We start from the raw sequence: 14183 nt of genomic DNA on the forward strand, positions 1-14183 counted from the left end.
CTCAGCCTCCCCAACCGTCTTGCACAAGAGGACGACCTTGGTAATTATGGCTCGAGCTTCCCAAACAAACTCGCCCTTCTCGTCAACTACCAGCTCCCCCATCCTCGTCACCCATTTGGCCAGGCTGAAGCTTTCCACATATCTAACAAGGCCGCTTGAGCTGCCTTATCTTGGTCGTCCAGATCCTCGTCCTCATAGGAATAATCCCGAGGATTAGTATGAAAATGCGCCCTCCACCATCTAAAGGGGAACAATAACACCAGCATAGTCTTAACTTGACCATCCTCATCAAGTATCATCCACCCATCCTCATCGGTGTCAGTCGCCAACCTCCGGATGGAAATGTATGCACTCTCGCTTTCGGGGTGGATCGGGTAGTACTTGTCCTTGAAGTCCTTGACGGAATCCACGAGCATTTTAAATAATCTCTGGTCGTCATTCTTGAAAGAAACCCAACTATGTGTTCCCCCAGCCGACTGTCGCTGGATCTTGAAGCAACGAAAAACATCGTCGTTGTGGCCCCGACGCCCAGGTGAGCGCACACGATCTTTAACGCCCGCATAAAAGCGAAGGCTTCAGATGAAGTTGAGAAGGCGCCAAGTTGAGATTAGAGAACACAACAATTTGGAAGCTAGAGAAGGGGAGTCAGAATCCTATTTCCTTGAAAACATATTCATACATGGCGAATCGATCGCCACTGAACTTGGAACAGATCCTCTCGGTCTCAGACGGGTAAATGACCGCCTAATTCCTCAGACTGACGAGCACGGGATGCGCCTTCATGTAGTTCCTGCAAGACTTTGAGGGCTTGGGACGCGTCGATGCACTTGAGTAGAGGGATGGAGAATCCTCGTCTGTATAACTTGTTTTCGATGATGACGTACGAACATGCTCTCTGTTTGGTCGAGGAGGCTTCTTTTTGGTCGATGGGCAGCTCTCCCTTTGTGAGAAGTTGTAAACTAGGGTCATCGAGAACTGGGTGTCCCCTATGGTGTCCACCTATGTCAAAGGGGTTGGTCTACCTATGCTTGGCCTAGATAGGATTTACGAAACGCATGAATTTCCGAGGCTATGAGATACGTCTCCCGGAAGTGAGACAAAATCTACGAAGAAAAACATGAATTTCTCGGGCTATAACATGAATAGCCCGAGGAAATCCTTAAACCCCCCGAAGATAACTAGCCATTCTAGGTCCCTTTTCACGAAAAAACACATGACTCCTACCAATACTTCGAGGAAGCAGACTCCTCGCACAGAATCTCCTGCAATTTTCCTTAAAACTATTGAACCTATTGTGCTGGGTTAGCGCTAAAAGGACTAAATCGTCGGGAACAAGCTTCCCCAAAACACAGAAAACATCCTGAAGGTGACGTTTAACTAACAAGGAGATCAGAGTAGCATACATGAAGATTGCATGTTGGAGATGGATGAACATTGTGTTGCTAGCATTACCCCTTGGAAGCAGCGATTGGAGAGAGAGAAGAGAAAATTTGAAAGGGCCTGAGGAGTGTAAAACCCTAAATGAGGGGTTTCACTCCTTTTTATAGACTTTGCACGGAAGGCGAAACATCGCTTCGGCTGACACGCCTTATCCTAGGCGCCGCCATCATTATGACCATAGTCCCTAAACCATCATTACACTCTTAATGCGCAGCCATGTCACCCAAATATATGCCACACATAACCATTTCCCCTTCCCCGCGAGAGTTCTTTGAACGATCGAGCATGTTTGGCCCGGCGGATCACCTGTGAAAGGAATCCCCCGGCATGTAGCACCAAGGACCTTACCAGACAAACACAAAGTCACAGGTCCTTGCTCGGAAACTATGACTTGAGGGGCTCCTGTTCTGGACTGGACCGACGCCTGACCCAATCCTAGTAAGGGGCCCAAAAACTCCTCTTGGCCCAAGGAGCGACCTGGCCTCACTCCCCGTCTTTGGGGCTCCACACCCGCCCGTATGTCGGGCATAAGTTATGCTACGCTTAACCTGGCGTGAACCACACTAGCTTTATCTGCTAGGTCTACGAACCCCCAGTCAAGAAGAACAGCTGCCGAGCAAGACCTTCTGCCAAGTCTCGAGCAGGCTCTCCCTACGAGCACCACCGCCAACCCTTTTCATCGAGGACCCTCCTCCTCGTAGGGTTCATTCACCACACAATCCTCCGAATGAGGCGGAGTCCATGCACCCCCAAGAAGACCGCGTCTCCCCTAGAACTTCAGAGTGGTTAACCCAGGATGGAGACCATGTGTTGGTCTCCACTATACACGTAGGATCCTGGCAGTCTCCGTTTTGGGCCTAGGCATCCAGTCCAAGATGGAGATCTTGGTCCAACGCTGGGGACTATAAATACCTTCTTTCACTAGAAGGTCGGGTAACTTCATTCATTTCTCACTCATACCTTTATGCTTGAACTCTGATTGTTTTCTTTTCTCACTTTGGCATCGAAGTGCCTTACATGTACACCCCACAGTTCATAGAAGCCCAATTCGTTGTAGGCCACGAAGATCCGTCTGATCAGGTATGATCAATATATATATTCGTTGACATCAGGTGTAAGTCTAAATTCTTACACCAAATCTAAACCGTTTATAGGAATGAATCAAACAGTCATTTCTTTTCCTTAAAAAAATGCTACTTTTTAGAGAAAAGAAAGTAGACGGGATGCTGAGTTCTAATCTCCCGCTCATCATTACCGCTAACATCGCTAATCATTATGTCTCAAGGATCCTTGTAGATGATGGAAGTTCCTGCAATCTAATTTACTTCAAAATTCTTTGTGAACTTGGCTTGAGAAAACAAGATCTGAGACCATGCGAAGGACAGAGCCTTCTAGAATTCAATAATTCTTCCACTCCTTACGGATAAGTGTGCTTTCCAATCTCTCGTGGAAAAGGAAGAAATAAGAGAATTTTAGATACTTGTTTCTTCGTAATTCTATGTGAAAGTGTCTACAATGGCATCTTTGGCCGACCATTCCTGACAGCCCTAGACGTTGTAGATTCCCCCATGCAACTGAAGTTAAAGTACCACAACGATTTTGGCCAATCTCTAGTAATCAAGGCTGACCTCTATGGATCTCTTCAGATACAGAAAGCAATAATTAAGAGTGTTTTAGCGACTGTCGTGGTACCTAATAGAATGACCAATGAAGCTAGCAAAGCGGTAGATGTCTCCGACCCTCGATGCTCGCAAAGAAGAAATCCCACTGGGAGACGAGTTAGGATTCCTAATCAAAATCAAGGCAAAGACCATCATATCAATCCGTAATGGACACTTTAAGATCATCCAATTAGATAATTACTTGATAAGGTTAGTAATGATAGGAGTCATGCTACCTATTGAGATAAAAGAAGGATTAGTATGATGGTTGAGAGTCAATGCTAATCTCTTTGTCATCTCTCCTCGTGAGATCTCGGGAATAGATCCTAGTGTGACAATCCACAAACTGAATGTTGATCCCGATGTTGGATATTTATTACAAAGGAGAATGCAGTAGTCTTATGAGAAGGAAAAAGCGACAATGAAGACGGTCCAAGGTCAATTAGATGCTTTTGTTGCCTACATATTTTAGGGTTGCTAAAAAAATAATGAAGTTGCCATCAAAATTTATTTAAATAGGGGAAGTGTTAATAAAACCATTAAAGAACAAAAAGATGATCTTTTCAATCAAGTTTAGGTTCATGGTTGCCTTTAGCTAATTACGCATAAAGATGTTATTAACCTTATTATTTAGGGTTAAAGGCCTTTTTCCCCCCTGCCATATAGGCGTGTTTTGATTTTTTCCCCCTTAAAAACAAATTTTGTAACAGACCTCACAAAATATATTACCATCATTAAAGACCCTATTCCATTTTTTTGTGCAAAAAATGCCTACGTGGACAATAAAAAAAATGTTGACTGTGCATATGCTACACACGTGGCATTTATTTTATTTTTTTATTTTTTTTATAATTCCACGTGAATTTCGTTAGTTTTTTTAATTTTTTTTTTACTTTTTTTTATTTTTTATTTGTATTTAATTTTTATTTATTTTAATTTTTTATTTATTTATTGTTAAAATTCAAAATTTTAAAAAAGTCTAAAAAACTTTGTCACAAGTAAGACTTAAACTCATGTCTTTTAACTCCTTACCACCAATGCACTTGCCACTAGGCCATATGAATTTACTTGTAACACTTACACACAATGCACATATTATTATCACTTAGTTATCACTTAATTATAAATTTTACTTTAATTATATAATAATCTGAAATTAATTATATATAAAATAATGAAACAGAAATAATATATACAAAATAAACTGAAAATAATTGAAATAATTGAAATATATTAATTTCAATAATTAAATTATATATATATATATATATATATATATATATATATATATATATAAATCGAAACTAATATAAACTTAAATTATACTTTATTCTCTTAAATATATAAGTTTATTCTAATAAATAAACTGAAACTATTATTAAGCACTCCCCTCCACTCAAATGCTTGAGCCTTTACCACTACACTATAACAATTGGTTTGTTAATATTTCACATGATATTTATATGTAGTAAACATTGTCAATACATAGTATTTCACATGTTCTCTTTAAAAATATTTAAAAATTAATATTTTAAATACATTTGAAAAATTAATATTTTAATTATTTTAATATTAATAACTTTTAGATTTATTTTAATTAATTTCCAGTTTTAATGTTTTGTTTTAAGTGCTTTTTATAATATATAGCATATAATAATAAACTGAAATTAATTTATAATATATAGTATAATTTGGATAAATAAACTGGAATTAATTTTTCATATTATTTCAAAATATATACTATAGTTTATTCTTTCAGTTTATTTCTAAATTTATCTTAATTTATTCTTATATATCACTTTAAAAATAATTGTACATCAAAACACATTTTAATAGTATATATTATAATAAAAAAACACTTAAAATCAGAAATTAATTAAAATAAATTTAATAATTCTTAATATTAAAATAATTAAAATATTAATTATCCAAATGCATTTAAACTACAAGGCAAATTAATTCAATGTATTGACATGTTTACTACATATAAGTATCATGTGTAATAATAACAAGGCAATTGTCATAGTGTAGTGGTCAAGGCTCTAGCATTAGAGTGGAGGGGAGTGAGTTCAAGTCTCATGTGAAGTTAAATTTTATGTGTTTTGAATTTTAATAATATTAAAATAAATAAAATATAAAATAATATATATGTATTGTTATATTTTACACAAAATTAAAAAATAATAATAATTAAAAAAATTTAAAAAAAATTAAAAAAATTAACGAAATTCCACGTGGAATTATAAAAAGAATAAAAAATAAAATAAATGCCACGTGTGCAGCATATGCACAGTCAGCATTGTTTACTGTCCACGTAGGCATTTGTTGCACAAAAAATGAAACAGGGTCTTTAATGATGGTAATATATTTTGTTTTTATGACTCATAATGTAAAAAATACAAAGAAAAAGTTCATTTTCCCAATGTAAGTATTATTTGTGCTTTTTGATATTATTTTATTTTCGCTAATGTATTACTTGTTCTTTTATGTGTACAAATAACTATATGAAAAGTATTTGTAGTCGTGGAAAATATCAACGAATATATGTGTGAATACTATGTTATGAAACATATGTTGGATATTATCTCTGGAGGCATTAGTTATTCATGGGTTAAGATATTTACTTTATCCCTATGCATGTAATTTCTTATGTTAGCTATTAAGTTAATGTTGTTGTTAGCTAGTAAAAGGTTTATGTTATTATTGTTGTAGAGATCGAGTCTTTAATGATGTTGTTGTAGGGCTATCCTAATTTAAATTTATTTAAATTATAGGGGTTTAACAACTCAACACCATTCCCACAAGAAGATATAAATGACACCCGTTCATGTTGGGCCGAATTTTTCTTATCATTTTATGAACTTCAACAACACTAGTTTGTCTTGGTTATTGTAAACATTGTGTATAGGTTTTCTATTACACATATTTATTTGTTTTGCCATTCTGACTCTATTATCAAATATGTATATAGGTTATTTTAGCGTACCATTTTGGGTATGTGTATATTCGGTGTTATTACAAATTTTGTAAACAATATAATTTGGTAAATATAAAATAAAATATTTCAGTTCTATTACAGATGTGTATATAAATACTGTCACAAAATGGATATATAGGTTATGTCTAAAAAAGATAAAGGTCAAAATAAAATTTAAAACAAACTATATTTCACAAAAAAAAAAAAGTTTTTTCCTTGTTTGAAATTCAAACAGAGGTAAATACACATTTTTTACCTCAGATATTATCGATAACCGAGAGGTATGGTGGCGCGCGCTTTCTAATTTTGAAAATACAAAAATATTGTTGTTGAGGATGGAACCCATGATCACTATAATTTTCCCCTCATTGGAACTTTACCCGAGGGAAAAATTGGAGAGTTTTCAAGACGCCTTTCGGTAACCCGCCCATGCCTGAATTCGGGTATGGGTCATAGGATATGAGTTCATAAGGATTATTTTAGGATTTTGTTCTTGATTTCTATTTGGATAGATATCATACGTTAGAGAACAAATCACACTAACAAGTGGTATCAGAGCCACCCATGCTTGATTCAATTTGATTTTTGGGAAATTTTTGAAATAAAGGTTCCAAAATTGGGATCTCTTTTGATATTCCAATTTGAGTAAGGATTAATCTTTATATGTTGTAAATCATGTTTTCGGTCTTACTTGATTATGTGCTTCATCATTTTTTTACATGTTGAATGCTGAATCAAAATCAGTTTCTTGTAAAATTTGTATCTCACATGCCATTACGTCGATTTAGCTTCTTTTAAAATATTGAGTCGATCAAAGATTTTTACTCTAGTTTTCATATCAAAATCATCACATAGTGTCACTAATATATGCTTTAAATAAAAATTGTCATAATTAAATATTCTCTGCAAAATGAAATATTTAAGGCCTATCTCCATGGGTAGATGCCTAAACAGTGATAGTGGGGTTAGGTGGCAAAGGGTGATTCTTGTCATGATTGGTTATGGAGGACATTCCAACTTCCATCAAATTCTTTTTTATTTCTTCGGTGAAGCATCTTTTTTTTATGGGAAGATAATTTCATTCAAGCCAAAGGAACAACAGGTACAAATAATGCAAGAATCTCTCCCTCCCACATATAGTCACCTTCCCTATACCCACACCTAGCAAGGTTATGAGCAACAATGTTTTGTGATCTAGGAATAAAAACAACAGAAGCAAAATTGAAGTTGTTACACAAAATCCTACAGTCAACTGCAATTGGTTTTAAAACAGCAATGTTTGAAAAACTATTTATATAGTCGACCGCGGATAAACAATCGAACTGCACCAAGACCTTCTCTATGTTTTTACTTCTGTCTAGATTCAAACTCCACCTAATTTCCAATGTTTCTACTAGGGACACCTCTACGTTCATGGCTTCTATCTCACACGCCGACAAAACGATTCTATCTTCATCTCTGGTGAAACATCTTGCATATTTTCCATATGGTAATTCAAGTCTTATAGAATGAACTGAATATGAAAATAGTCCCATATATACAAGAAGAAGAAGAAGAAAAAAAAGGAAATAGGATTGTTGTGTGTTTATTCCAAACATATTTGTGCTGGTTAACATGATTGTGTCCCTTAGTTGTTTTATCTATTAATTTTGGTACAATTTTATTCAAATTTTGGTTAAAGTTATATTTTATACAATAGTTTAACATTTTAAATGATTCAATTAAAATAAAAAGTCACCAAAGTGACCTCTTTTTGGGAGAATACTTACAAGAAATTTTAAATGATTGTGTGTGCTTATCCTTTCGAGTATTAACTAATCCAAAAGATGGTTGATGTTTGGTCGAATTTCATACACACCTGTGATTGTAAACATGTGATAATTATAAAGTTTCATATATAAATAATAAATCAATCCAAATATGAGTTTATTATTTGACATGTTTTATTATTAATGTTTGACCATTATACCAAGAGTACCATTAGAAATTGATATTAGTTTCAGAAGACTCGATATTGATGGTGCACTAGGTATCTTGAGATGGGTTATGCCATTGTTTGAACATACTAATGATTCAATTTTTCTTTTATGAGAGTATATTTATAGTGTTTGGTTTATTCTATTTTCAGCTATAATTGCTTCAATATCTGCTAATCTGAATTCGATTTTGATCCTTAATGGTATAAATTTTAAGGGATAGAAAGATAACATGGAAATTATTCTTGGCTGCATGGATCTTGACCTTGAATTAAGGATGGAGCGACCGTATTCTTCTGCGGAATCTAGTACCTTTGAACAGAAGAAATGCTATTAGAAACAAGATCTCTCCAATCGCATGAGCTTTTGGAAGACTTACTCATTCATTTAATATTACTTTATCTTCCTTCACAAATCAGTCAGTTTAAGATATCTTATAACTATCAAAAAGAGAAATTGTCTCTTAATGATCTCATTTCATTTTGTATGTAAGAAGAGGAAAGGCTAAAGTAAGATAAGACAGAAAATTATTTTGTTGGCACGTCTAAAGACAAGGGCAAAAGAAAGAAAACTAATGAGCCTAAGAATGAAGCTTCAAAAGGTCTAGCATAAAAGAAACAAAAACAAGTTGATAATTGTTTCTTTTCAAAATGTCTGGACCTCTGATGAAGAAATGCCCTAAATATCATGCTTATCATGCAAAAAAAGATACATTTCATGCTTTTGTCTGTTATGAGATCAATTTAGCTTCAGTACCTATAAACACTTGGTGGTTAGACTCTGGTGCAACTATTAACGTTAGTGTTTCAATGCAGGGTTTCCTGAACTACCAGAAGCCAAATGGTGTTAAAAGATACATCTATGTTTGAGATGGAAATTTAGTAGAGGTGGAAGTTGTAGAGCATCTTTATTATTATTCTGTACTAGATTTTATGTGGATTTGAAATACACTTTTGTGGTACCATCATTTATATGGAGTTTAATTTCAGTTTTTTATTTGTACAAATTATGTTATTTACGTTCTTTGGGAAATGATAAATTCAAGTTGTCTTTTAATTCTGATATTGTTAGAACTGGTTCATTATGGTTTTTGATAATTTATATTTTCTTGACTTAATACCTACCTATAGTGAATCCTTAAATGTGGAATCATGTGGTACTAAGCGTAAAATTGATGATAACAATTCAGAAACATTATGGCACAAACTAGAGCCGTCAAAATGGGCCGAAGCCCATGGGCCGGCCCGCGGGGTCCGAAAAATGTTAGGGCTTGGGCCTAATTTTTTGAGCCCATTTTGTTTCGGGCCTTTTTGTGCCCGGCCCGAAAAAGCCCGGCCCTAAATGGGCCAGCCCGTATGGGCTCCGGGTAGCCCGTGGGCCCGATAAATAGTAAAATTTAATATTTAATTAATAAAATTTAATATTTAATACTAATTAAAAAATTCAAATTTTTTTATTTCTTTATAATATATTTTATAATAGTGAAATATAAAAACAAATTTTAATATTTTTTTAAAAATTAAGCTTAATATAATTTATTTTTTTAAATTAAAGAGAATATTTAATATATTTTTTAGAAATGGGCTTTTTGGGCCCGGCCCGAAAAAGCCCGAGGCCCGAACAGGGCTGGGCCTGGGTAGTAAAAACGGAGCCCATATAAAAATGGGCTTTTTATGCCCGGCCCGAAAAAGCACGAGGCCCGCTAGGGCCGGCCCGTTTAGGGCCGGGTAGCCCGTTTGGACAGCTATAGCACAAACGCCAAGGTCACATTTTTAAAAATAGAGTTGAATGACTAGTGTCAAATGAAATTTTGAATTCCATTGACGTCACAAACTTTAATATATGTGTTGAATATGTTAAAGGTAATCATACCAAAACAAATAAATTCAGTGCATATATAACTACACGTGTCTTAGAATTGGTACATACGGACAATTGTGAACCATTTCCCATACCTTCTTGGAATGGTCAACAATATTTTATAACATTTATAGATGATTATTCTTGATATGCATACATATTTCCTATACATGAAAAGTCTTAATATGTTTTCAAATCATTTAAGGCTGAAGTTGAGAATCAACTCAACAAAAGAATTAAGAATGTTAAATCTGACCATGGCGTTGAATATTACGTTAGATATGACAGTTCAAGTGAACAACGTCTGTGGACTTTTTCTAAATACCTAGAGGAATGTGGAATCATATCATAGTACACCATGCCAAGGTCACCTAGCATGAAAGATGTAACTGAAAGCCGAAACCGAACTCTTAAAGATATGGTAATGAGTATGATTTGTCATTCTACCTTGCCAGAGTCACTCTAGGGAGAAACACTAAAGAGTGAAACTTACATTCTAAAGAGAGTGTCAACCAAGGTAGATTCCAAAACATCTTATGATCTTGGGACTAGGCGAAAGCCTAGTTTGAAACATTTTCCAGCTAAGGCAAGGCCTTATTGGCCAAATAAAAAGAAACTGGAAGATTACATAGTCTTTCTCCAAGAACATAAGGAAATAATGGCATGATGGAAGTTGATCCAATCAACTTCTACCAAGCCATACATGATTCCGAATAAGAAAAGTGAATTAAATAAATTAAAGAGGAGTATAAGTCCATGCAAGACAATAATAAGGTTTGGGAACTTGTCCCGTTACCAGAAGGTTTGAAACCCATTGGTTGCAAATGGATTTTTAAGACCAAATGGGATTCTAACAATAATGTGGAGAGGTATAAGGCTCGTCTTATGGCTAAGGGTTATACCAAAAAATAAGGGATTGAATTTAAAGAGACTTTCTCTCTGGTTGCACATTACCATTTGGAACTCCGCCAAATGGATGTCAACAGGGAATTTCTCAATGGCAACTTTAATGAAACAATCTATATGGAGAAACCAGAAAACTTTGTGTCAGGAGACTCAAAGAATATGGTTTTCAAATTGACAAAATCCATATATGGACTAAAGAAGGTGTCTCGTCAGTGAAACCATAAGTTTCATCAAGTAATTCTCTTATTGGGTTTTGTCGTGAATTATGTTGAGGATTTAGTGTATCACAAATTCAGGGTGAGCAAGTACGTTTTCTTGGTCTTGTACGTCAATGGCATACTGTTTGCCACTAATGATATAGGCATGATGCACGAAACCAAGAAAATTCTATCAAGAAAATTTAAAATGAAATATCTTGGTGACACCTCCTTTATATTTGGAATTCAGATACACCGAGACCGATTTCGAAGTATTTTCAGATTGTCACAAAGGAGCTATATTGATAAGGTACTTTAAGGGTTTGACATATAATAATGTAAACCATAGGATACTCCAATTGTTAAGAGGGACAAATTTAGTCTTAGTCAGCGCCCAAAAGGAAACTTAGAAATTCAAGAAATACAAAAGATTCCTTATGCGTGAGTTGTAGGAAGTCCGATATATGCCCAAGTTTGTACGTGTCCCGATATTGTGTTTGGAATGTTAGGCAGATATTTAAGCAATCCAAGAATGGATATATATGTAAAATAGACAAAAGGGTTATGAGGTACTTAAAGAGAACAAAAAATTATATGATCACATATATGAGGTTAAACCAGTTGGATATCACTGGGGGTGTGTTTGTTTCAAGTTACAAAATAAGATTCCAGGGAATATGATATTGGAAATGCAAAAATCCCATGTTTGTTTCAAGTTTTTGAAAAATATTCCTAGGTATTTTTTATTCCCAAGAATTTATTTTACACATGATTTCTTCCTTATTTATTCTCATGTTAAATTGTAGGAATCCAACATTTCCATGGGAATAAAGTCCAACTAACTCTAACTTCTCACTAACACCCAATTTTATTTTATTTTTTATTTTTTTATAATTTTTTAATTAAATTAAATTTATAAACATTCCTTGAAAATCTAACTCTTGGCCAAACACATGCATAGGAATATTATTCCTAGGAATAATAATCTCGGGAATATGATTCCAAAGAATGTAATTTCATAACTTGAAACAAACACATCCTGGATATTTTGTCTCTGATGTTGTTGGATGCCAAGAAATTAAAAGACCCACTTCATGTTATATCTACGTGTTGGCTAGTGGTGCAGTTTCTTGGCGAAGTGCCAAGAAAACTCTCATTGCTTCATCCACCATGGCAGTATAATTTATAGCATATTTTGAGGCATATAACCATGGCATTTGGTTGAGAAACCTTGTCATTAGGTTGAAAATTATGGAAGGAATTGAAAGACCACTTAAGTTATACTGTGATGATAATAAATCATTCGTCCTACATTCCAATAATAATAGGTGCTAGACCAAGTCAAAATATATTGACATCAAGTTCTTAGTTGTTAAGGAAATGGTACAAAGTGGACAAATTTCTCTAGAACACTTAGAGACAAACTCCATTATAGCAAATCATCGTGCAAAAGGTTTTCTACCCATGGTATTTCATGAGCACGTTGCTCACTTGGGTGTTTTACGATTTGAGGAATTTTTATTTTAGTGAGAGTTAGTCATTTATAAATTTTGTGATCAATGTTTGGTATTTATGCATACTCTTGTTTTTGATATTTTTTATGGTCTATAAAGTTTGATATTAATTTATTTATATTTTGTACAATAAGGTTATTGAATGATATTACTAAAGTAAAGTAAGACCAATTGAAAACTGACATGTACAAGTCACATTCTTGTGATTTTCATGCTACATATTTTATGATAAATCTATGTTATTTAGTTATTTCACGATTAGTATTCATTGATGGGTTTAGTTATAATTGATATAACAAAAATCACTTTCGTTCTATGTATTGTCATAACTAATGGTCAAGCTTATTTAGATATGCTTGAGGTATATAATGACAATTTTTGAGCTCATAGAGTCTAACACGTGTGTAAAGTTACATGTGTGACGAGTGGGAGATTGCTAGAACTTCGCGTCACAAATGTAACATTTAATGTGTTAGGGCCATTATTTAATTAGCTAAAATTAAAATGGTCTAAATTAATATTAATTTTATGTCTAAGGACATATATGTCATGAAAGGTTAATGTGTAGATACAATAAGTCAATATCCTAAGTTGACGAGGGGGAAAATTAGGAATACTGAAAATTGAGTAGTAACCCTAAGACAGACTTATATGGGTTATGGTTCCCATTTGTAGACAAATAATTCATTCGGTTTATCTGGCTTTCTCTCTTCATCTCCATCAGAAGAGAATCAGGAAATCTTAAGACTCTTTATAAATCAGAAGATCACATATTAGCAAACCTTCAGTAAATCCCATGACAAACTCAGGTACACTTCCACTTTAATTCTTATTTTAAACTATGGTATAATTTCATAGAATATAAATTCATATGAATTAATTAATTTAATATACGAATATAATCATAGGGTAAAGAAAAAATCATACAAACATATCTCTCATAGATAAGTGTTAATAGGGCTAAATTTCACTTAGTCTCTCTTTGGAATAAGTAATTAAGGGACAACATTAAGAAGACCTCTCATAGTTAAATCTTTCACTCTACATTAGTTGTAAATGTCAAATACACTATAATATTATAAAAATACTTTAATAAAAATATTATTCCCTCTTATATCAATATATGTGAATTTGTCAATTGCCATTTTGAAACCGAGAGAACGAAATTAGATTTCAATATATAAAAAAGGACAAATTATGTAACATAAAAATTAGGATTGGTTGGATTAGAATTTTTCGAAGTCCTTTGCCTTAGGCAAGTAGACCAAATTAAAAAACAAGAATATTAAGTTCTAAAGAACTAATTCCCACCATGATTTACTAAGTTAAGAAATAAAACAAAAACAAGAAGCAATAAGTAGAAGGTGTTACCAACCTTACAAATTGGACTATGCTATATTGCCATGTGATGTTCCTCATTGTTATAATAGTGGAGTTAATCATCTTCATATAGAATATACTATTTACCAACTACTACAAAAGACCACAACTAGGGCCAATGAAGTCGGCACTCTATATCCTGAAGTTTGTGCAAATAACCAACCTACTTGGTTGCACTACATATTTTATGTCTCTTCTAATCCCTTTCATGTTTCATCACATCGTTGTACACTAGCTTCTAAATTCTCCATTTTCTAAATGTTCATTCACAA

The sequence above is a fragment of the Vicia villosa genome, linkage group LG1 (genome assembly GCF_029867415.1).
Source record: "Vicia villosa cultivar HV-30 ecotype Madison, WI linkage group LG1, Vvil1.0, whole genome shotgun sequence".
Lineage (NCBI taxonomy): Eukaryota > Viridiplantae > Streptophyta > Magnoliopsida > Fabales > Fabaceae > Vicia > Vicia villosa.